We start from the raw sequence: 22,966 nt of genomic DNA on the forward strand, positions 1-22,966 counted from the left end.
TTTGACACATGTTAATAGTGAGACCATGGTGCATAAAAATAGTAATAAAAAACAGATACTTATTTGATCCTCGCACTTTTGCGTATTGCTACCACTCTCCTGGCTTCCCCTTTCATACTGTCAAGTGACCAGTGCTACCAATCCTACAGTGAGGCTCTGGTTCATTTTGCCCATGGTTTGGGTAGAATGAACCAAGTGACAGATTCCCTTATAATACACAATACCTGCAAATCAGTGCGAGTCAGGGTCCTGAGATTCCAACCAATCGCCTAATATACCCCAGAAAAGTACACCACTCAGTATACATTAGCACACAGTTACTGTCTGAGCATGTAAGGCGATGGATACACTGCCCCCTTAAAGAACATGCATATTATTGTATTGTGAATGTGAACTAAGACATGCGTTAATGGTGTCATGTTGTCTGTTGTGGTAAGGAGAGCTAGAGTTAAAGATTGGGACTAGTCCAAAGTGGGAGGGGCTAAGGTGAAGGGACAGAGACCATTTCCTGTCAGAACCTCAGATAAAACCCAGTGCACATAGAAAGCAGAGCTAAGGTATGATCATTGAGCAGTGCCACATGATGTGGGAGTCCCTTATGTGAGAAAAGACAGTAACATATGATAGCGAGATCATAGTGGAAGGAAGGAGAGAAGTAACTGAAAGACAGAATGATCATTCAGACAGGGGTCCTGGAGAGGACATTGAGCAGTGCAGCCCAGATATTATAACTCAGAGAGGTAACGAGTCCAAACAAGACAGAGTACGTGAGACAAAGAGAGTGTCCGGGGTGGGAGTTCCAAAGCGTCAGTAGCAGAGAAGTTAAGTACATTCCATATTAACAACATATGTAGTGGCGTGTAAAAGTTTTGGCACCCCTGGTCATAGTTACTGTTAACACTTAAGCAAGTTGAAGATGAAATGATCTATATAAGGCCTAAAATGAAAGATCACACATTTCTTTTGTATTTTAGGCAAGAAAAAGATATATATTTTCATCTTTTACATTAAGAAAAAAAAAGAAAAATGGGCTGATGCAAAAGTTTGGGAACTTTGCATGGTTAGTACCTAGTAGCACCTTCTTTTAAAGGTATCACAGCTTGTAAACACTTTTTGTAGCTGGCCAATAGTCTTTCATTTCTTTTTTGATGGATTTTCATCCATTCTTCCTCCGACAATTCTTCCAGTTCTGTGAGATACCTGGGTCGTCTTGCATACACTGTTATTTTGAGATCTAGCCACAGATTTTCAGTGATGTTCAGATCACGGGTCTGTGAGGGCTATTGTAAAACCTTGAGCTTGCACCTTTTGTGGTAGTCTATTGTGGATTTTGACGTGTGTCTAGGATTATTATCCATTCGTAAAAGCCATCCTCTTTTCAACTCAGCTTTTTTACACATGGTGTTATGTTTGCATCAAGAATTTTTTGAAATTTAGTTGAATCCATTCTTCCCTCTACCTGTGAAATGTTCTCTGTGGCATTCGCTGCAACACAACCCCAAAGCATGATTGATCCACATCCATCCTTAACGTTTTGCCAATTGTTCTTTTCTTTAAATTCTGTGCCCTTTTTCCTCCACACATACCTTTTATCATTGTGGCCAAAGAGTTCTACTTTAACCTCAATTGTCCACATAACTTGTTTGCAAAATGTATCAGGCTTGTTTAGATGTTCATTTGCATACTTCTGATGATGAGTTTCATGGTGAGGACTCAGGAAAGGTTATCTTCTGATGACTTGTCTATGAAGGGCATATTTCTGCAGGTGTCTCTGAACAGTAGAACAATGTATCACAGTTCCAGCCTGCTAAATCTTTCTGAAGGTTTTTTTTAGTCAAGCAGGGGTTCTGATTTGCCATTCTAGAAATCATACAAGCAGCTCTCACTGAAATTTTGCTTGGTCTTTCAGATCATATCTTGGCCTCCACTTTTTCCTGTTAATTGTAATTTCTTAATTACATTTTGACTTGAAAGAGCAACTTGAAAACCCTTTGCTATCTTCTTGCAGCCTTTTTCTGCTTTGTAGGCCTCCACCATTTTCATTTTCATAGTGCTAGGCAGCTGCTTGGAAGAACCTATGGCTGCTGTTTTTTGCACAAGGTTAGAGGGGGCTTGGTTTTTATAATTTGCATCACCTGGCCTTTCCTAATGATAATAGTGAACAAGCTATAATCATAGGAGATTGATTAAGGTTTGAATCCTTGAATAACCCCTTTCTGACCTTGGACGCAATAGCACGTCCAAGGTCAAATCCCCCCAGGTGACATGTGCCTGCAAAAGGTATAGGTGGAATCATGATCCACCCGCACCTGTTAACTAGTTAAATGCTGCTGTCAAACTTCCTGCTGCCGGGCTGGAAATACGTGTATTGCTGACCCCCGTCAAGTAATCGGGGGTCAGTGATGCATTGGCATAACAACCATTGCTGGATTGCTATGAGCGTCACTCGATGCTCGGTGCTCATAGCAATGCTGTAATTCGGCTACATATAAGCGATCTGTTCATCGCCTATATGTAGCAAAGCCGATCAGGCTATGGCAGCTTCTAGCCTCTCATGTTTTTAAAAATATGAAAAAAATTTAAAAAAATAAAAGTTTAAATCACCCCCCCTTTGCCCCATTCAAAATAAAACAATAAAATAAATCACACATAAACATATAAGGTATCGCCGAGTTCAGAATCTCCCGATCTATCAATAAAAAAAGGATTATCCCGATTGTTAAAAGGCATAGCGAAAAAAAAATCAAAACGACAGAATTACGGTTTTTTTGGTCACCGCAACATTGCATTAAAATGCAATAACGGACGATAAAAAGATCGTATCTGCACATAAATGGTATCCTTACTTCAGCTCGGCGCACAAAAAATAAGCACTCACCCCAACCACAGATCACGAAAAATGGAGACGCTACGGATATCGGAAAATGGCGCCATTTTTTTGTTGCAAAATTTACAATTTTTTTCACCACTTAGATAAAAAAAACCTAGACATGTTTGATGTCTATGAACTCCTAATGACCTGGAGAATCATAATGGCAGGTCAGTTTTAGCAAAAAAGTCAAACAAAAAACAAGTGTGGGATTGCACTTTTTTTTACAATTTCACCACATTTGGAACTTTTTTCCCTTTTTCACATACATGACATGCTAAAACCAATCATGTCCTTCAAAAGTACAACTCGTCCCGCAATAAATAAGCCCTCCCATGGCCATATTGACAGAAAAATAAAAAAGTTATGGCTCTGGGAAGAAGGGGAGCGAAAAACGAAAATGCAAAAATGCAAAACCGAAAAAAACTCCGGTAATTAAGGGGTTAAAGTTAACTGAGCACACAAATATACAAGGGTGCCTACACTTTTGCATCAGCCTATTTTCCATTTTGTAATTTTTAAAATGAAAAAAGACACACACATATATATATATATACTTATATACACTCACTGGCCACTTTATTAGGTACACCTGTCCAACTGTGTGTTAAGACTTAATTTCTAATCAGCCAATCACATGGCGGCAACTCAGTGCATTTAGGCATGTAGACATGGTCAAGACAATCTCCTGCAGTTCAAACCGAGCATCAGTATGGGGAAGAAAGGTGATTTGAGTGCCTTTGAACGTGGCATGATTGTTGGTGCCAGAAGGGCTGGTCTGAGAATTTCAGAAACTGCTGATCTACTGGGATTTTCACGCACAACCATCTCTAGGGTTTACAGAGAATGGTCCGAAAAAGAAAAAAAATCCAGTGAGCGGCAGTTCTGTGGCCGGAAATGCCATGTTGATGCCAGAGGTCAGAGGAGAATGGGCAGACTGGTTCGAGCTGATAGAAAGGCAACAGTGACTCAAATTGCCACCCGTTACAACCAAGGTAGGCAGAAGAGCATCTCTGAACGCACAGTGCGTCGAACTTTGAGGCAGATGGGCTACAGCAGCAGAAGACCACACTGGGTACCACTCCTCTCAGCTAAGAACAGGAAACTGAGGCTACAATTTGCACAAGCTCATCGAAATTGGACAGTAGAAGATTGGAAAAACGTTGCCTGGTCTGATGAGTCTCGATTTCTGCTGCGACATTCGGATGGTAGGGTCAGAATTTGGCGTAAACAACATGAAAGCATGGATCCATCCTGCCTTGTATCAACGGTTCAGGCTGGTGGTGGTGGTGTCATGGTGTGGGGAATTTTTTCTGGGCACTCTTTGGGCCCCTTGGTACCAATTGAGCATCGTTGCAACGCCACAGCCTACCTGAGTATTGTTGCTGACCATGTCCATCCCTTTATGACCACAATGTACCCAACATCTGATGGCTACTTTCAGCAGGATAATGCGCCATGTCATAAAGCTCGAATCATCTCAGATTGGTTTCTTGAACATGACAATGAGTTTACTGTACTCAAATGGCCTCCTCACTCACCAGATCTCAATCCAATAGAGCATCTTTGGGATGTGGTGGAACGGGAGATTCGCATCAGGGATGTGCAGCCGACAAATCTGCGCCAACTGTGTGATGCCATCATGTCAATATGGTCCAAAATCTCTGAGGAATGCTTCCAGCACCTTGTTGAATCTCTGCCACGAAGAATTGAGGCAGTTCTGAAGGCAAAAGGGGGTCCAACCCGTTACTAGCATGGTGTACCTAATAAAGTGGCCAGTGAGTGTGTATATATATATATATATATATATATATATATATATATATATATATATACTAGCTGAAGAGCCCGGCATTGCCTGGTCATAGTAACCAACTGTGGTTAGTTATAACAAATTATAATGATTATACTGCACATAAAAACCGTGCATCTAATCCTCTCCTGTGTGATACTGACTGCTGAGCCGTGTATCTAATCCTATTCTTTGTTCTGTGTGATACTGTCTGCTGAGCAGTGTATCTAATAATATTCTGTGTGATACTGTCTGCTGAGCTGTGTATCTAATCCTATTCTGTGTGATACTGACTGCTGAGCCGTGTATCTAATCCTATCCTGTGTGATACTGACTGCTGAGCCGTGTATCTAATTCTATTCTGTGTGATACTGTCTGCTGAGCCGTGTATCTAATACTATTCTGTGTGATACTGTGTGCTGAGCTGTGTATCTAATCCTATCCTGTGTGATACTGACTGCTGAGCCGTGTATCTAATTCTATTCTGTGTGTTACTGTGTGCTGAGCTGCGTATCTAATCCTATCCTGTGTGATACGGTCTGCTGAGCCATGTATCTAATTCTATCCTGTGTGATACTGACTGCTGAGCTGTGTATCTAATCCTATCCTGTGTGCTGGTCCTGTGCACTTTATGCGGTACCCAGATGGTGTACCTGTTTGTTATTAACCATTTATGCACTGTTATTAACATGTATTGCAATATTCTGTGTTTGCAATGTTTCCCATGTGTGTTAATGCAATGTGTGATGTCTCGTTTAGTCTGTAATGTATCACTGTTGAACTGTATTGTGTTGCCCTGTGCATGTTAGAGGCAGGAATAGGAAGGGCTAACATGTGTGCTGGTCTAGCAGCCAGAAAAGGTGAAGTTCCTGCTTCCAGTCAGTTGCCCGGGCACGTTTGCCCTGGACAGGTTGTGGGGAAGGTGACTTGACAGACAGACTTGACTGGAAGTAGGAGGGGATTGTTTGTGCACTATAGACGGAGATTGGCAATGACAGAAGGGTAACAGCTGGGAAAGATAGAAAAGGGAGTGCAGAACCTAGAATTGACCACAAGATGGCGGGGGGAGTGTAGTTCAGGACATGACATCAGCTTAGGGCTTAGGAAACTGCTTAGTCATGGGGGGCGGGGAGATAGGAACCCAGGAGGGGAATTCCCAGTGAGAGAGGGGATAGATAAGACAGGTGAGGGTTCCAGGAGAGGCTAGTCCCAGGAGGAGCTCAGGAGGAGAAGACTCAGGACAGAAGACTGAGACCGGTGGAAGAGTTCGACCCGGGGACTGACAGGAAAATACAGTCAGGGGGGTGGCCCTGACACGACGGACCGCAGGACAGACGAGGCCCCGGTTGTACCGATTGGACGACAACCTCGGGCAGGTGAAGGTGGTAGATTGGTCTAGAACAGCCCCAGCGAAAGATCTGCGAGTGACGTCACTTCGACAGAAGGAAAGGTGAAGGTACCGGGCCTGGAAACGGAGAGCTGTAAAGGAACTGCGTGCATTGCTATGGTCGTCAGGAGGACGGCCAATAAACCCGGATCTGTTACAACTGAAATCTGCCTCCGTCTCGTCTTTGCATCGCCTGGTGTCTGTGTTGTCTGGACATGGTAAGCAGTGGACCACCCCCCAATCCGTGCCCTTACTACAAGGTGCTCAGGACACTGAGGAGGAAAATGCTCCCCTGGAGGGGAGAGGAGTGCTGCCCCAGACCCATGGGCAGTGAAGAGGGCAACAGGACTTTGTGAGTGCTCCGCCAAAGGGACTATAGGCGTCCAGATACCGGCTACTGAAGCAACTCCACGTCTGCTACTGCTGCTGACACTGCAGTGACTAGCAATAGGGACAGAGCAGGAACTTGAATTGGATTTACTGCAACTACTCTTTCTACCCTTTTCTGCCTCATTTGTTCACAAATAAATAATTTCCCTATTGGATCATAACTATGCTTCTGGATCCTGATTGCCTGGGGAACAGTGATGAGGAGAAAAGATAAATCCCCTGGGGTTGTATCCGTCCTGTTTATTCATGTGCAAGGGGCCAGGGTGTGGACTGATTGTGCCTTAGTGACCTCGCCTGCGACTACCAACCCATTCCACCTTGTTATAGAATCACAAGTAGCTCCTATTCATGGTGGTTTCACATTTTTATCAGTTGCAGAAGTGCTTCTGGATCGCCCGCAAGGGCAGTGGGGTACTTGGTACTGGGCCGGTATCTCAGAGGGAAATGTCACAGTAGCGATGACCTGGTCCATTGCCCAGGGCGTCTATGTAAAAGGGGTTAAGCGTGGCTGATTAAATTTTACATGTGGATGATACGTGACGCTACCTGTGGTGCTCGGCAATGAAGGGGTTAAGCCGACGCTGCAGGTAGATCCTCTGGGACAGATGGTATAAGGCAGCAAGATGTAAGAGCTCCCCACAGGTAGAGCTGTAGTCCTAGGGCAGTAGTAATAGATGTTGAGGAAGAGGGTGCAGTGTTAGGCACAGAGATGTAGCAATGCTGAAGGGGTTGCAGGAAGAAGGCAATGACACAACAGGGTGAAGTTTCTGTTACCTTTACATTGCTTTGAAAGTGCAGTCCAGGATCCAGATTACAGATGGAACAGGAGTTGGCCAGCTTGGAAGCAATTCAGGAATCTCTCTATGCAGATGGGTTGTGTATAGAGTTGAGCGAAACGGGTCGGTCAAATTCATAAGTCGCTGACTTTCGCTGAAGTCGGGATTCATGAAAGGAAACCCAACCATAGCGTGAGGTCGGCCACGAGGTCGGCGACCAGAGCACCAAAGTTGCGTTTCAAATGATGCTTCCAGCGCCCTTTTTCAGCCGATGATGGAGGACGCACACTGTGGGCAACGCGATGACATGGGCACCATCTTTGAGAAGGGCATACAAGTGATTGGCTTGCTTTGTGTGGCGTCACAGGGGCTATAAAAGGGCGTGCACGCCGACCGCCATCTTACTTCTGCCGATCTTAGCATTAGGGAGAGGTTGCTGCTGATGATTCTGAATAAGGGAGAGCGTTAGGCAGGGAAGAAGAACAAAAAAACTGCTTCTGCTGTTAGCGATTTCCACTGTACAACACAACAGTTCGTGTGCAGTGACAGGGGAGGATATATTTTAGTGCATCAGCTCTGTTGGTTATTAGACTGCCCTTTAAGGCTCCCTGATAGCTGTATTGCTGTTTGCACACTGCTGTGCAAACTGCTTTTTTAAAAGCAAAAATAATTTTCTTCCTCTTTTCCGCACAGTTACCAAGCGTTCATTTTTCCACACTTTTGTGTGCAGCAGTCCTGCTTATTAGGCTGCCTGCTGCCATACTTGGACTGAGAGCATCATTGTCAGCCTCCTAAAATCTCAGGGAGATTCAAATTCTCCCGAATACTATATACACCTTGTACCTTGTCATACACCTGCCAATTTCAGCCTGTTAAATTGAGGTGTAATCTATAGTGGGCCTGAGATAATAATTCAGCCTCCTAAAATCTCTAGGGAGATTCAAATTCTCCCCAAAACTTTATACACCTTGTACCTTGTCATACACCTGCCTATTTCAGCCTGTTAAATTGAGGTGTAATCTATAGTGGGCCTGAGATAATAGTTCAGCCTCCTAAAATCTCTAGGGAGATTCAAATTCTCCCCAATACTATATACACATTGTACCTTGTCATACACCTGCCTATTTCAGCCTGTTAAATTAAGGTGTAATCTATAGTGGGCCTGAGATAATAGTTCAGCCTCATAAAATCTCTAGGGAGATTCAAATTCTCCCCAATACTATATACACCTTGTACCTTGTTTTACAGTACCATATAGGTGGTGGTATTTTGGGTAAATTTTCCAAAAAATGAGAAAGTATGGTGGAAGAGGCCGTGGAAGTGGGTGGGGGTTGCCAGCTGGTAATGATGGTGGTGCTGGTGGTGCTTCTGCTGGTAGTGGCAAAAGCACAATAGCACCTAAGGCAGGAGGTGTTGAGCCTGCGTCATCGTCTGGCTCCACAAAGCCTCGAAGGCTCCCTTTTCTGGGAGTAGGTAAACCGCTTTTAAAGCCGGAGCTTCAGGAACAAGTTTTGGCTTACATTGCTGATACAGCCTCCAGCTCTATCGCCTCCTCTTCTAAAGTTTCAAAAAATAAAAGCACTGAGTTGTTAGTGGAGGCTCCTGGTCAGGAACAACACCTTTCATTGTGTCCTTCACCCCTACCAAAAGTGAAGGATGCGACAGGCCACACTACAAATTACTCCATGGAGATCTTTTCACATACCATGCCTGGGTTATCAAGTCAAATCGTGAATTCCCCAGTCCAAGATGAATCTGACATGGAGTGCACTGATGCACAGCCACTGTTAGATTTTTCTGCTGGTACATTCACTCAGAGCACTACATTGTCCTCGCAGTGTACTGAGCCCGAATCTGACCCTGATGAAACTCAGGTGCCCCTTCCCGCATACTATACCACCTTACACGGTGACACAGAGGAAGGTGCACATGAAATTGAAGAGGAGGTGATGGATGACCCAGTTGTTGACCCAGATTGGCATCCATTGGGGGAAGAGGGTGCCGCTGCCAATAGCTCAGAAGAGAAAGAGGAGGATCCGCAGCAGGCATCGACATCGCAACAGCTGTTATCTGGCAGGCCCGTAGCAGTCCAAAAACGGGTTACAAAAACCAAAAGAGTTGCAGGACAGCTTGGCCAGACAGTCAAATTAGCACAGCGTGCAAGACCTCAAAATGTCTTCCATAGTAGGAAGAGTGCAGTGTGGCACTTTTTTGAGCAAAATCCTAATGATCAGGCAAAGGTTATCTGTAAGAAGTGCGCAAAGACCTTTAGCCGAGGGAAAAAGCTGATAAATTTGAATACCAGTTGCATGCTCAGACATTTAACAACCATGCACTTGCAAGCGTGGACGGACTACCAAACCTCACGTACCACATGTGCACCTGCTCCGAATGAAGGTAGTCAGCAACGCTACATCGCTTCCCCCACTGTAAGCCCACCGGTTAGCACACCACCAGCAGCAATTGTTGAGGTGTCTTCGCAAGACCAAAGCAGTCAGGGAATCACAATGTTATTGCTATGAAAGACTGAATCTAGGCCATCAGCAAGACCACCAACACCATAACCATCACCAACCCTCTCTCAGTCCTCCATGTCCACCGCTAGTTCCACCATATGCAGCTCTCAAATCCAGCTCACCCTACCAGAGACTCTGAGTAGGACAAGAAAGTACTCATCCTCTCATCCGTGTACACTGTGTTTGAACACCCACATTGCCAAACTAATCTCGTTAGAGATGATGCCCTAGCGGTTGGTTGAAAGCAAAGCTTTCCGCGAGCTCATGGCCTACGCAGTACCACGCTATGACCTACCCAGTCGGCACTTCTTTTCGCGAAAAGCCATCCCAGCTCTCCAACTGCATGTGAAAGACCGCATTGTCCATGCACTCAAGCAATCAGTGAGTGGAAAGGTGCACCTCACAACAGATGCATGGTCCAGTAGGCATGGCCAGGGCCATTACATGTCCATCACTGCGCACTGGGTTAATGTGGTGGATGCAGGGTCCACAGGGGACAGCGGTGGTGGGACAGTGCTGCCTAGCCGACGGTATAGGAACCAGTTGGCTGTAGGCGTTCGACCCTCCTCCTCCTCCAGAAGCGAAAGCTCATCCACAGACCACAGTCGCACAAGCACTCCATCTGCAGCTGCCAGTGTTGCACACGAGGTATCCCACTATCGAACAGCTAGTGGTAAGCGTCAGCAGGCTGTGTTGAAGATGTTGTGTTTGGGAGCCAACAGCCACACCGCGGAGGTACTGGCCGACTACTTGCAGCGACAAACTGAGTCATGGCTGGGCAATCTACATCATGAGGCAGGCAAGGTAGTTAGTGATAACGGCCGGAATTTTGTGGCAGCCAAAACTCAGACACATACCTTGCCTGGCTCACACCTTGAACCTGGTGGTGCAGTGCTTCCTCAATAATTATCTAGAGTTAACAGCCCTGCTCCATAAGGTGCGAAGACTATGCTCGCACATCCGCCGGTCACCCGTACACTCCAGTCGTATGCAGAGGCTGCAGCGATTGCTCCACCTTCCCAAGCACCGCCTAATTATCGATGTTGCAACAAGGTGGAACTCCACCCTGCACATGGTTGAGAGGCTGTGCGAACAGAGGCAGGCTGTAATGCATTTCAGGAAAGATGCACAGGCAGGCAGTTTGAGGGCAGACATGGAGTTGTCTGGTGTGCAGTGGTCAAAGCTGAAAGACCTCTGTAAAGTCCTTCAGTGTTTTGAGGAATGCACACTGTTATGAATGGGTCACCGAGGAGGAAAAAGCCTAAACAAACTAAGCCCAGAAAACCAGAGAGGTTGGTAACTATGCAGATTGCAGATCCCTGATCTTACCACACAACTAGCAGTAGCCGTGGAGCGTGCATACGATGTTCCTAGATGCCTCATCACGGCCGGAGGACTAAATAAGTCTAAAGCAAGAAAAGGGAAAACTAACTGCCCCAGAGCAGACCCCAAAGGAATAGATAGCCCCCACACATGTATTAACGGTGAAACAAGATGAAGGCACAAACACAGGCAGAAAAATAGGCTGAGCAAATGATGGGGCCCAAACTAACTAGACAGGAAAGGAAAGACACTGTCTGCAATCTGCAAAAAACCCTACAAAAATCATGTCCAACACTTCTGATAGCAAAATTAACTCTGAAGTCACTAGACTTCTCCAACTATATCAGCACTGTGAAATATTCTGAGACAGAGCAAAAAGAGACCAAACTAGTAAGGGACAAAAAGCCAATTGGCAAAATACTGATAAATAAGAGTGGAAATTCAGCACAGCCCACAGCAGGGGCTGGCTGACCACACCAAAAAACTGAATAGACCAACAAAATCAAGTGTGAACATTAGCAGAAAAACTTAGCTTTAGATGACTGGAACAGAGCTGAAAACCAAGAGCTGACAAGCCAGAAGGAATCACCAGCAACTGAATACGGCGTCGGCTGTCTTAAATCCAATCTGAGACTCCTGAGATCCAATCGTCATCCTCATTCTCAGGTGGCAGATCTCCACCGATCAAATCAGCCTCTCTACCTCCTGTTACCACCAGAGGGAGTCTGGAAGGAGAACTCACAACTGGTGAACCAGAGAATGAACTCACAACATTACCCCCCCTTGAGGAGGGGTCACCGAACCCTCATCCACGCCACCAGGCCGATCAGGACGGGCCCGGTGAAAAGCACAAACCAATCTATTGGCATGAATATCGGAGGCAGAGACCCAAGAATTATCCTCCTGACCATAACCTTTCCATTTGACCAAATACTGGAGTCTCCGTCTAACCAAACGAGAATCCAATATTTTCTCTACCTCATATTCCACATTGCCTTCAACCAACACAGGGTAAGGAGATGCTGCCATAGGAACCACTCGCTCAACAAACCTCTTCAACAGAGATTTGTGAAATATGTTATGGATCTTGAACGTAACTGGAAGAGCCAATCGAAACGAAGCAGGATTAAGATTTTCCAAAATCTTATAAGGACCAATAAATCTTGGCTTAAATTTAGGAGATGCAAACTTCATAGGAATATTCTTAGATGAAAACCAAACCATATCACCCACATTAAACCGGGGACCAATGGTCCTATGCCGGTTGGAAAATCGCTGGGACTTTTCCTGAGAGAGTGACAACTTTTCCACCACTTGGTCCCATATCTGCTGCATTCTCTTAACCACAGTGTCCACACCTGGGCAGGACGAAGATTCCACTTGCCCTGAAGAGAATCGAGGATGAAACCCAAAATTACAGAAAAAGGGTGTCATCAAAGTGGCAGAACTAGCTCTATTGTTCAATGCGAATTCGGCCAAGGGCAAAAATGAGACCCAATCATCCTGATCAGCAGATATAAAAGATCTCAAATAAGACTCCAAGGTCTGGTTTGTTCTCTTAGTCTAATCAATTGGTCTGGGGATGAAACGTGGAGGAGAAGGATAACTGAATTCCCAGAATGGAACAAAAGGCTATCCAGAATCTGGAAACAAACTGGACTCCTCTGTCGGACAGAATATTCTCAGGAATCCCATGTAACCGAACCACCTGTTGTAAAAACAAGGGCACCAACTCAGCGGAAGATGGCAACTTTGGGAGTGGTAAAAGATGGACCATCTTCGAAAATCTATCACAAATCACCCAGATAACACTCATTCTCTGAGAGACAGGAAGATCAGAAATAAAATCCATTGAGATATGGGTCCATGGCCTCTTGGGCACCGGCAAGGGCATCAGCAACCCACTAGAACCAGAACAGGGTTTAGACCGAGAACAAGTCCCACAGGACTGTACAAAATTCCTGACGTCACGAGATAAGGCAGGCCACCAAAAAGACCGAGTCACCAAATCTCTGGTACCAAAAATACCTGGATGACCAGCCAATGCGGAGCAATGAATTTCAGACATCACTCTCTTTCTCCACTGGTCAGGAACATACAATTTTCCCATAGGGCAACGCTCAGGTTTATCCTCCTGAACTTTCTCCAGGGCGTGTCTCAAATCTGGCGAAATGGCAGAAAGAACTGCCCCCTCACTTAGGATGGTAGTAGGCTCGGTCACACTAAGAGAATCGGCAAAGAAACTCCTAGAAAGGGCGTCTGCCTTAACATTCTTAGTGCCCGGAAGAAAAGAGACCACAAAATTAAAACGCATGAAAAACAAGGCCCATCTAGCCTGTCTAGGATTGAAGCGTTTGGCCGACTCCAGATAAATCAAATTCTTGTGATCGGTGAGGACCACAACTTGATGTCTTGCTCCCTCCAACCAATGCCTCCACTCCTCAAATGCCCACTTCATGGCCAGCAATTCCCGATTCCCCACGTCATAGTTGTGTTCAGATGGGGAGAACTTTCGAGAAAAGTAGGCACAAGGATTCATCTTAGAAGTCACAGGGTCTTTTTGGGACAAAACAGCTCCTGCACCAATCTCAGAAGCATCTACCTCCACCTGAAATGGAAGTGAGACATCAGGATGCCGTAAAACTGGAGCTGAAGTAACTCTCTGCTTAAGCTCCTGAAATGCTGAGATAGCCTCAGGAGACCAATTCAGCACATCAGCGCCCTTCTTGGTCAGATCAGTCAGTGGTTTGACAATATCAGAATAATTGCCTATAAATTTATGATAGAAATTAGCAGAACCCAAAAACTTCTGGAGGGCCTTCAAAGAAGTAGGCTGAACCCAATCATAAATGGCCTGTACCTTGGCCGGGTCCATTTCAATAGTCGATGGAGATAAGATAAATCCCAAAAATGAAATCCTCTGTACACCAAAGAGGCATTTCGATCCCTTAACAAACAGGGAATTCTCCCTCAAAATCCGGAACACAGTCCGGACGTGTTCCACATGAGAATCCCAATCACTAGAAAAGATCAAAATATCATCCAGTTAGATGATCAAAAACTTATCCACAAGGTCACGGAAAATATCATTCATAAAGGACTGGAAGACAGAAGGGGCATTAGTGAGCCCAAAAGGCATCACCAGGTACTCAAAATGTCCCTCCGGAATATTAAACGCCGTCTTCCATTCATCCCCGTGCTTGATGTGAATAAGATTATACGCCCCCCTGAGGTCAAGCTTTGTAAACCAGCAGGCACTCTTAACTCTGGAGAATAAATCAGACATCAGAGGTAACGGGTACTGATATTTAACCGTCATCTTGTTAATGGAATGATAATCAATACATGGTCTTAATGAACCATCTTTCTTGGCCACAAAAAAAACAGCACCTAAAGGTGACGAGGATGGTCTAATATGACCCTTCTCCAATGACTCCTTAATATAGGATCGCATAGCATCATGTTCGGGTACTGATAAGTTGAAAAGCCGACCCTTCGGAAATTTACACCCAGGCATCAACTCAATTGCACAGTCATAACTCCTATGAGGAGGCAAAGACGCAGACTTGCTCTCACTAAATACATCAGAAAAATCGGCTAGATAATCAGGAATATCATGAGACTGAGTAGAGGTGGAGAAAACAGGAGCGTCCCTAAGAACACATTGACAACCCCAACTCACCACAGACCCAGATTTCCAATCCAAAACTGGATTATGAGTTTGCAACCAAGGAAAACCCAGAACAATAGTATCATGCAGATTATGAAGCACCAAAAATGTACAATTTTCTTGGTGGTCTGGGGCAACTCGCAATGTCACCTGGGTCCAAAACTGAGGCTTATTCTCCACCAAAGGAGTAGCATTAATACCCCTCAAAGGAATAGGCGTCTGCAGCGGCGTCATGGAAAAACCACAACGTTTCGCAAAGTCCAAATCCATCAGATTCAACGCTGCTCCTGAATCCACAAAAGCCTTCGTGGAAAACGTGGATAAGGAGCAGATCAGAGTAATTGCCAAAAGAAACTTAGGTTGTATACTGCCCACAGCAAATGTGTGTGCAAAACGTTTCTCTAATAATATCAGAGGCATCTCCACAGAAAAAACACAGCTTATTACGCCTTCTAAACTCCTGATGTTGCGCCCTAGACAAAACCCCATCACATTGCATAGGTTCACACGTTTGTTCAAAAGGTGGCAGCGCCTCCCGTGTAGTTTTACGTTAATGTAAATGCCGATCAACTTGAATGGCTAATGACATAGAATCATCCAGACCAGAGGGAACAGGAAATCCCACCATAACATCTTTTATGGTCTCTGATAAACCCTTCCGGAAGAGAGCTGCCAATGCACTATCATTCCATGTAGTAAGGACCGCCCACTTTCGGATTTTTTTTTTTTTTTAGAACTGGATATTTATTGATTTTCCAATAGAAATTTACAGAATGAAAACACACCAAGATACAATGCATGTAAACATTCAATGCAAAACAGTTAACAAACATAATAGAGACAAATATAATTGACAAGACAGTGAAACACGAGGGAGGGAAGGAGGAAAGATCCCAGGGAAAGATGACACATTTTGCTGAGTAAATATCGATACTAAGCCTTCCGAACCCAGCATACGTCCCACAGATTCCATGTTGCTTCAAAACTTTCAAACGTATTATTTATTAAAGCAGTGAGATGTTCCATACTTCGTATGTCCTGTATGCGGGAATAAAACTCGTTAAGTGACGGAGAATAAGCCAGCCTCCATTTCCTTGCTATTAAACATCTTGCAGCTGTGGTCAGATGTAAAAGAATCCGCTGAATCCTACTTCCAATTTGGAATGGGGGGATATTGAGCAAGTAGAATTTAGGGTCTAATGGAATATGAAGACCAGTGACTTCGAAGTTTAAAGTTTTGACCCTACTCCAAAACCCTTGAATAATTGAACAAGTCCAAAAAATATGGGTTAGGTCTCCATCATCAGAACCGCACCTCCAACATTGCCCAGATATATTAGGATTAAATTTATGCAATAACGAAGGAGTATGATGCCAAAACATAAGTAATTTAAACTGGTTTTCCTTATACGTATAACAAGTGGAAGTCTTAGCTGCTCTCCTCCAGACCCCCTGCCACACACCCGGAGAAAGAGATTCCCACAAAAAACCCTCCCACCTGTCCATATAGGAGTGTCTTGGAGACTCCTCCGGATACGGATCCAATAAAATCCTATAGATATCAGATATAAGACCCTTGGTCGATACTCCTGCCCTGCAGAGTCTCTCAAAGCGAGTTGGTTCGGAGACTACTAAGGAGGAGTAAAGAGACTGCATAAAATGCCTAATTTGTAAATACCGATAGAAAGAGTTTGAAGGTAAGCCGAAGCCCGATTGTATCTTATCAAATGGTAACAAGGATCTAGAGTGACTATCAACTATATCAGCAAAACAAAAAAAGTCACTTATCAAACCACAACTTAATCAAATTCCCCCTAAAGCTGTCTGGTAGTTTGAGATTAAACAAAAAGGAGGTTAGTGGAGAGCATTTCGACATCAGTGGGAATTTTTTCATCCAGGTATTCCAAATCCCCTTAGTGAAAGCTATTGGTCCCAATGTGTACGAATCGAGATTATTTGAGGTAGTTGCCCATAGATAAGAGTTGGGATGGATTGGAGCCATCCACAACTTCTCAATCTCCATCCACCTAGAGAATGCTCTAGGTGCAGACCAGGCTGGGATACATCTCAAATGAGTTGCCCAATAATATTTGGCGATATCTGGAACACCCAAACCTCCCCTATCTCTGCTAGCTAACATAATTTGGTGTTTGATCCTGTGCCTTTTATGAGCCCAGATAAAGTGGATGATAGAAGATTGAATACCCTTCAGGTCTCCATGAGGGACCACAATGGGGAGAGTCTCAAATAAATATAGTAGCTTAGGGAGAATGGCCATTTTAACTGCTAATATTCTCCCAAATAGGGATAGTGGTAAGTTATTCCATTTATTAAGTATTTGTTTCAGTTCCGAAAACAATTGGGGGTAATTATGTTTGAATAACAAGTTGTATCTAGAGGTCAGCTGCACTCCCAAATATTTCAGGGCAGTATCCTGCCATTTGTAGTTATAATTACCTTTTAAGGAGCTTAATGACCTGTCTGGAATATTAAGGGGAAGAGCCTCCGTTTTTGCTTTATTTATTTTATAACCCGAGAGTTGGCCAAACTGTTTTAGAAGTGAATGCAGACTGGGTAGGGTTGTATGTGGCTGGGTCAGAGTTAAGAGTACGTCATCAGCAAATAAAGACAGTTTAAATTCTTTATCTCTAACCATCACTCCCCCAATATTCGGGTCAAGGCGTATAGCCGCAGCTAGTGGTTCTATACACATAACGAAGAGTAACGGAGACAGTGGGCAACCTTGACGGGCACCATTAAAAATTGGAAAAGGCTGAGACAATGCATGGGGTAACTTTACAGCCGCCAATGGATGTGTGTACAAACTTTTTAGGGCGGTTATGAAAGGTCCCGAAATGCCAAAATGAGCCAGTGTTTGAAACATAAATGGCCACCCAAGATGATCAAAAGCCTTTTCAGCATCTATGCTAAGTAAAAGTGCTGATTTCTCTGTTTTATTGATCACTTCAATAAGGTCAATTACCTTTCTTGTGTTATCTCCCCCCTGTCTGCATGTAACAAAACCCACTTGGTCTTTATGAATTAAATGGGGAAGCAGGGTAGACAACCGTAGAGCCAGCAATTTGGTAAAAAATGTTATGACCACATTAAGTAAGGCTATAGGCCTATAATTGGCACATTCTCAAGGGTCCCTTCCTGGTTTGGGAATAAGGGTGATATAAGATGGTGGGTGGAATTGGCAAGCCTGTCAAGAATTTGTTAAATAACTTGACTAAGTGCGGGGTTAGTATGGTGCTATATGTTTTATAGTAGAAATACGTTAGTCCATCTGGACCGGGGGATTTACCATTGGGAAGAAGAGAAAGGACATCCAAACCTCCTCCTGCGAGATATCCCCGTTAAGAGAAGACAAAGCTTCTATAGTAAGTGAAGGAAGATTGCACTTTTGGAGAAAGGATTGCATAACTCCCCTCCCCACATCTGAGTCTGGTGGCAAATTGCTCGGTAAGTTATATAGCTTAGATAAATATCCCTGGAACATATTTGCAATTTTAACAGGATCATATATTATTGTTCCCTTTTCATCTCTGAGAGCATATATTGAAGACTGACTTTTGTCATCCCTGAGCTGTCTCGCCAATAGTGTGTGAGACTTATTTCCTTTTTCATAGTATTTTTGTCTACTATAAAGTAACATTTTTTCAGTTTTGTAGTTAATAATGTCTTTTAATGGGGAGCGCGTAGAGACAATATACCTTAAGATTCTTTTGGATGGGGTAACGACAAGTTTAGCTTCAAGATCTCTCAACCGGGCAGCAACCAAGCCCGTCTGGTGAGCTCTATCCTTTTTAATATGAGAATCTAGGGCTATACAGTCACCCCGGAAAACAGCTTTGTGTGCTTCCCACACAGTCAAAAAATCAGAAACCGACTCCTTATTAATGTCAAAATATTCAGCTATCTTCGACCCTAACTCTTCTCTATGTTGCGGTCACTTAAGCAGGGTCTTGTTGAGTCTCCAATGGCATACTTTAGTCTGTGCTGAGGATTGAGTGAGGGTGAGCATTACAGGTGCATGATCTGACCACGATATTATCCCAATATCTGTGTCTAATGTCAGTCTGAGTGTTTGTCTATTGCCAAAAAAAGAGTCTATTCTAGTATAAGTACCGTGCGGAGGGGAGAAAAAGGTGTAGGTTTGCTGTGTGGGATGGTTAATACGCCAAAGATCAAAAAGGCCAAACCTGCTTATTAGTTTTCTAAAGTCCTCAGATAATCTACTTGGAGATCTGTTTGGCTGCATTCTGTGTATGGAGAGTCTATCCAATGTGTCTGAAAAAATAACATTAAAATCCCCTCCAATAACCCAGGCGGACGGGGGTAGTCTGGATAATTTCAAAAATATTTGATTAAGGAAGGAAGTTTGTAAGGTGTTAGGTACATATATATTACATAGCGTAATTGGTATATCCTTGTATGTGCCTTGTAATATAATATATCTTCCCTGGGATCTAATATCTCTGATGTTATTTGTATAGGGCATGTTCTAGAAATTAGGATAGCCACACCTGCTTTTTTCTTGACCTGAGAGGCAAGTAAATTTTGGGATATAAATGTTTGGCAAAGTTGCAATTTCCACTAAGATTTAAATGGGTTTCCTGCAAGAAAGCTATATCTGCACCATGTACCCGTAACTCATTGAGGACCATACGCTTCTTAGTATTAGAGTTGAGGCCCTTTACATTTGGTGTTAATATTTTAGCCATTATCTTGGTAGAAGAGAGAAAAAAACAATGAGCACAACGTTTTACCCAGGATGCTATGGAACGATTCTCTCCTCTGAGGATCATCAAATTCCGAAACTTCTTTGAGAGAGCAAGAGAATACCATCATATGCCCCACAAATCTGTAGGAGGAGATACAAAAGGAAAGAGGGAAGACAAAGACAAAACAGTACAATAATTTACTACAGATAGAATCCAAAAAATACAACAATGGCTTTACCAAAGAATGAGGAGAGAGAGGAGGGAAAGAGCTAGTCTGTCTCCTCATCTCTCCCCTCTGTGGGTAGGGTGGGCATACCCAACCTTTCCTAATCATTTTTCTAGAAAGGAACTGGGTAAAAAAGAAGGAACTGACCCCCCCTTTTGTGAGGAAGTCGTGGTAAGAGACACCCAAAACACTGTAAGTGCAAAACACTAAAGAACAAAATATTGTATGCTGTCCTTTACCCAGCGTCCAAAACAGAAGAACAGCTAAAAAGAAATTACCAAAATGTCAGAGAGGACGTGTAGTCATAAACTTTAGACTGTTATATGGAAAGAGGATCAGTCAGAGCCCAGCTTCTGAAAAAAAAAAAAGGTTGCGGAGGCATATATGATCAAGATGAATCCAGTTGTGTGATCTCCCGAGTAGAAGAACCTCTCTTCTTGGACTCAACATTCTGCCAGATTGGCGGAGGTGACATGGGAGGCATGACCAAGTCCCAGTCCGTCAGGTCGGGGAGCGGTATCTCCAGATCAGAGCAGAAAGCTGGAAGGTCCTTGAAGGAGCGTAAGGTAGTTGACTGTCCATTTCTCACAACAATGAGAGCAAAGGGGTACCCCCAACGATACTGTAGGTTTTTATTTTTCAGTACGGTGAAAAGTGGTTTCAGATGTCTTCTCCTTTGAAGGGTGATCCACGACAAGTCAGGATACAGTTGGATTGAGGTTTCATTAAATTCAAGCTTATGGAGAGCACGAGCCTTGGACATGATGGATTCTTTTGCTTGAAAGTCATGGACGCAGCATATCACATCTCGGGGCTGAGATTGAGCTCCCTTGGGGCGGAGGGCCCTATGTGCTCTATCCAGCTTTATTTTATAGGATGAAGTTTGACCCAGTATTGAATTGAAAATGGATTCGAGTACTGTATACAGATCTTCTGAACCAGCTGCTTCAGGGATACCCCTCACTCTAATGTTATTGCGGCGTCCTCTGTTGTCCAAGTCTTCCAAATGTTTATTTGTCTCGCCCAGCACTTTAGCGTATGAAACTATGTGGTGCTGCAGTTTTGAGACATATTGTCTAGTGGCATCGTGCTCCGTTTCCACAGCATCCACTCTATCAGCAAGGAGCTTGACATCCTGATGCATGGACTTAATCTCTGCCCTTCATACATCCCTCACATCGGACACCAGGGACTTGAAGTCCTCTTTAGTTGGAAGGTGCCTGAGATATCGCTCCAGAGATTTGATGTCTAGTTGGAGATCTGCATCTCCGGAATCAGCGTCCGACATAAGGTCCTGTGAAGCCCCTTCGGTGTCATTAAGTGAGGCCAGTACTGAGAACGACGAAGCGCCCCTCAGGTCCCCTTCAGGAGTGTCCAACCATGTCCCCTGACCTTCCCCTAGCAGATGGCTGCCTTTGTGATTTTGAAGGCATGCTGTCTATTAAGCGAGTTTGCTGAGGTGCAGGAAAAAGAGGAAAATGTGATGTAGTGCACACTTCAGACGAAGTCCCTGCAAGTGTATTTAGATTGTCAGGGTAGAAACAGGCAGCGTGTGGAGATAATTTTACTTTGGTAAACCCTGAATCCACCTTATTTCTGTGCTTAAGCTGTGTTGCAGAAAGCTCAGCACATGTTTGCAGCCCTTGAGTGCAGGCATTAGGACCCTGTTGCTGCAGCACCAGCTTGTCAGTGTTTTCTCCTTACACAACTCTCCTCACTAACCTCCTCCGTCGGGCGGTCTTCCTGAGCTAATATCAGAGTCCTGGATCTCCTTCTTCAACACTCTGCACAGCGGAGGCCAGAGAGCGCGAAGTGCAGGCTGTTTATCTAGCTTATCAAGATGGCGCCGGAGTCTGTTCAATAGCACAGGGACATGTGCTTCCCTCTTCATGTGGTGATTCTAGAAGGTAAGATGATGTAGAATCCTCCCTATCTTCAGAGGAACTCTGGCCGATGTCTTCCCCCTCTTTTTAGCCAATTTGTATGTCAGTTGGGCATGTAATCCTCTCTATAAGGATGGCAGGCTCAGGAGCAGAAGTTCTATGCTTCCATTGAGTGCGGCTCCCAGACACGCCCCTCACTTTCGGAATTTTTGACAGTATAACTCTGCAGAATCCTGACCCTGGTTTAATGCCAACAGGGTTCTCTCAGCTTGATTTACAGCATTAGGTTCATCGTACAACAACCCCAAGGCCTGAAAAAATGCATCCACATTAGTCAGAATAGGATTTTCAAGTGTCAGAGAAAAAGCCCAATCCTGGGGATCGCCGCGCAGCAAGGAGATGACAATTTTAACCTGCTGCACAGAGCTCCCCGATGAGTTAGGCTTCAAGGCCAGAAACAATTTACAATTATTCTTAAACTTCAGAAATCTAGACCGATCCCCAGAAAACACATCAGGAGTAGGGATCTTAGGTTCAGCAGCATGTGACTGAATGAGGTAGGCGGAAATTCCCCGCACTTCAGCAGCCAGCTGCTCCACACGATCAGACAATTGCTTAATCTCCATTAGGAAAAAGAAAAAAAATCCTCCTACGGCCCCAGAGAAAAAAGAGGAAAACATATATAAAAAAAAAAATTCTGAAACTTTTTTTTTTTTTAACAACTCTAAGTGACGTGCTTTTGAGTACCCTAGAATCTGCAGTATGGCTGGTGATTCTGTTATGAATGGGTCACCGACGAGGAAAAAGCCTAAACAAGCTAAGCCCAGAAAACCAGAGAGGTTGGTAACTATGCAGATTGCAGATCCCTGATCTTACCACACAACTAGCAGTAGCCGTGGAGCGTGCCTACGATGTTCCTAGATGCCTCGTCACGGCCGGAGGACTAAATAAGCCTAAAGCAAGAAAAGGGAAAACTAACTGCCCCAGAGCAGACCCCAAAGGAATAGATAACCCCCACACATGTATTGACGGTGAAACAAGATGAAGGCACAAACACAGGCAGAAAAATAGACTGAGCAAATGATGGGGCCCAAACTAACTAGACAGGAAAGGAAAGACACTGTCTGCAACCTGCAAAAAACCCTACAAAAATCATGTCCAACACTTCTGATAGCAAAATTAACCCTGAAGTCACTAGACTTCTCCAACTATATCAGCACTGTGAAATTTTCTGAGACAGAGCAAAAAGAGACCGAACTAGTAAGGGACAAAAAGCCAATTGGCAAAATACTGATAAATAAGAGTGGAAATTCAGCTGAGCCCCCAGCCAGGGCTGGCAGACCACACAAAAAACTGAATAGACCAACAAAATCAAGTGTGAACATTAGCAGAAAAACTTAGCTTTAG

Source organism: Dendrobates tinctorius, unplaced genomic scaffold (genome assembly GCF_039654945.1).
Source record: "Dendrobates tinctorius isolate UK_male_01 unplaced genomic scaffold, ASM3965494v1 ptg000015l, whole genome shotgun sequence".
Lineage (NCBI taxonomy): Eukaryota > Metazoa > Chordata > Amphibia > Anura > Dendrobatidae > Dendrobates > Dendrobates tinctorius.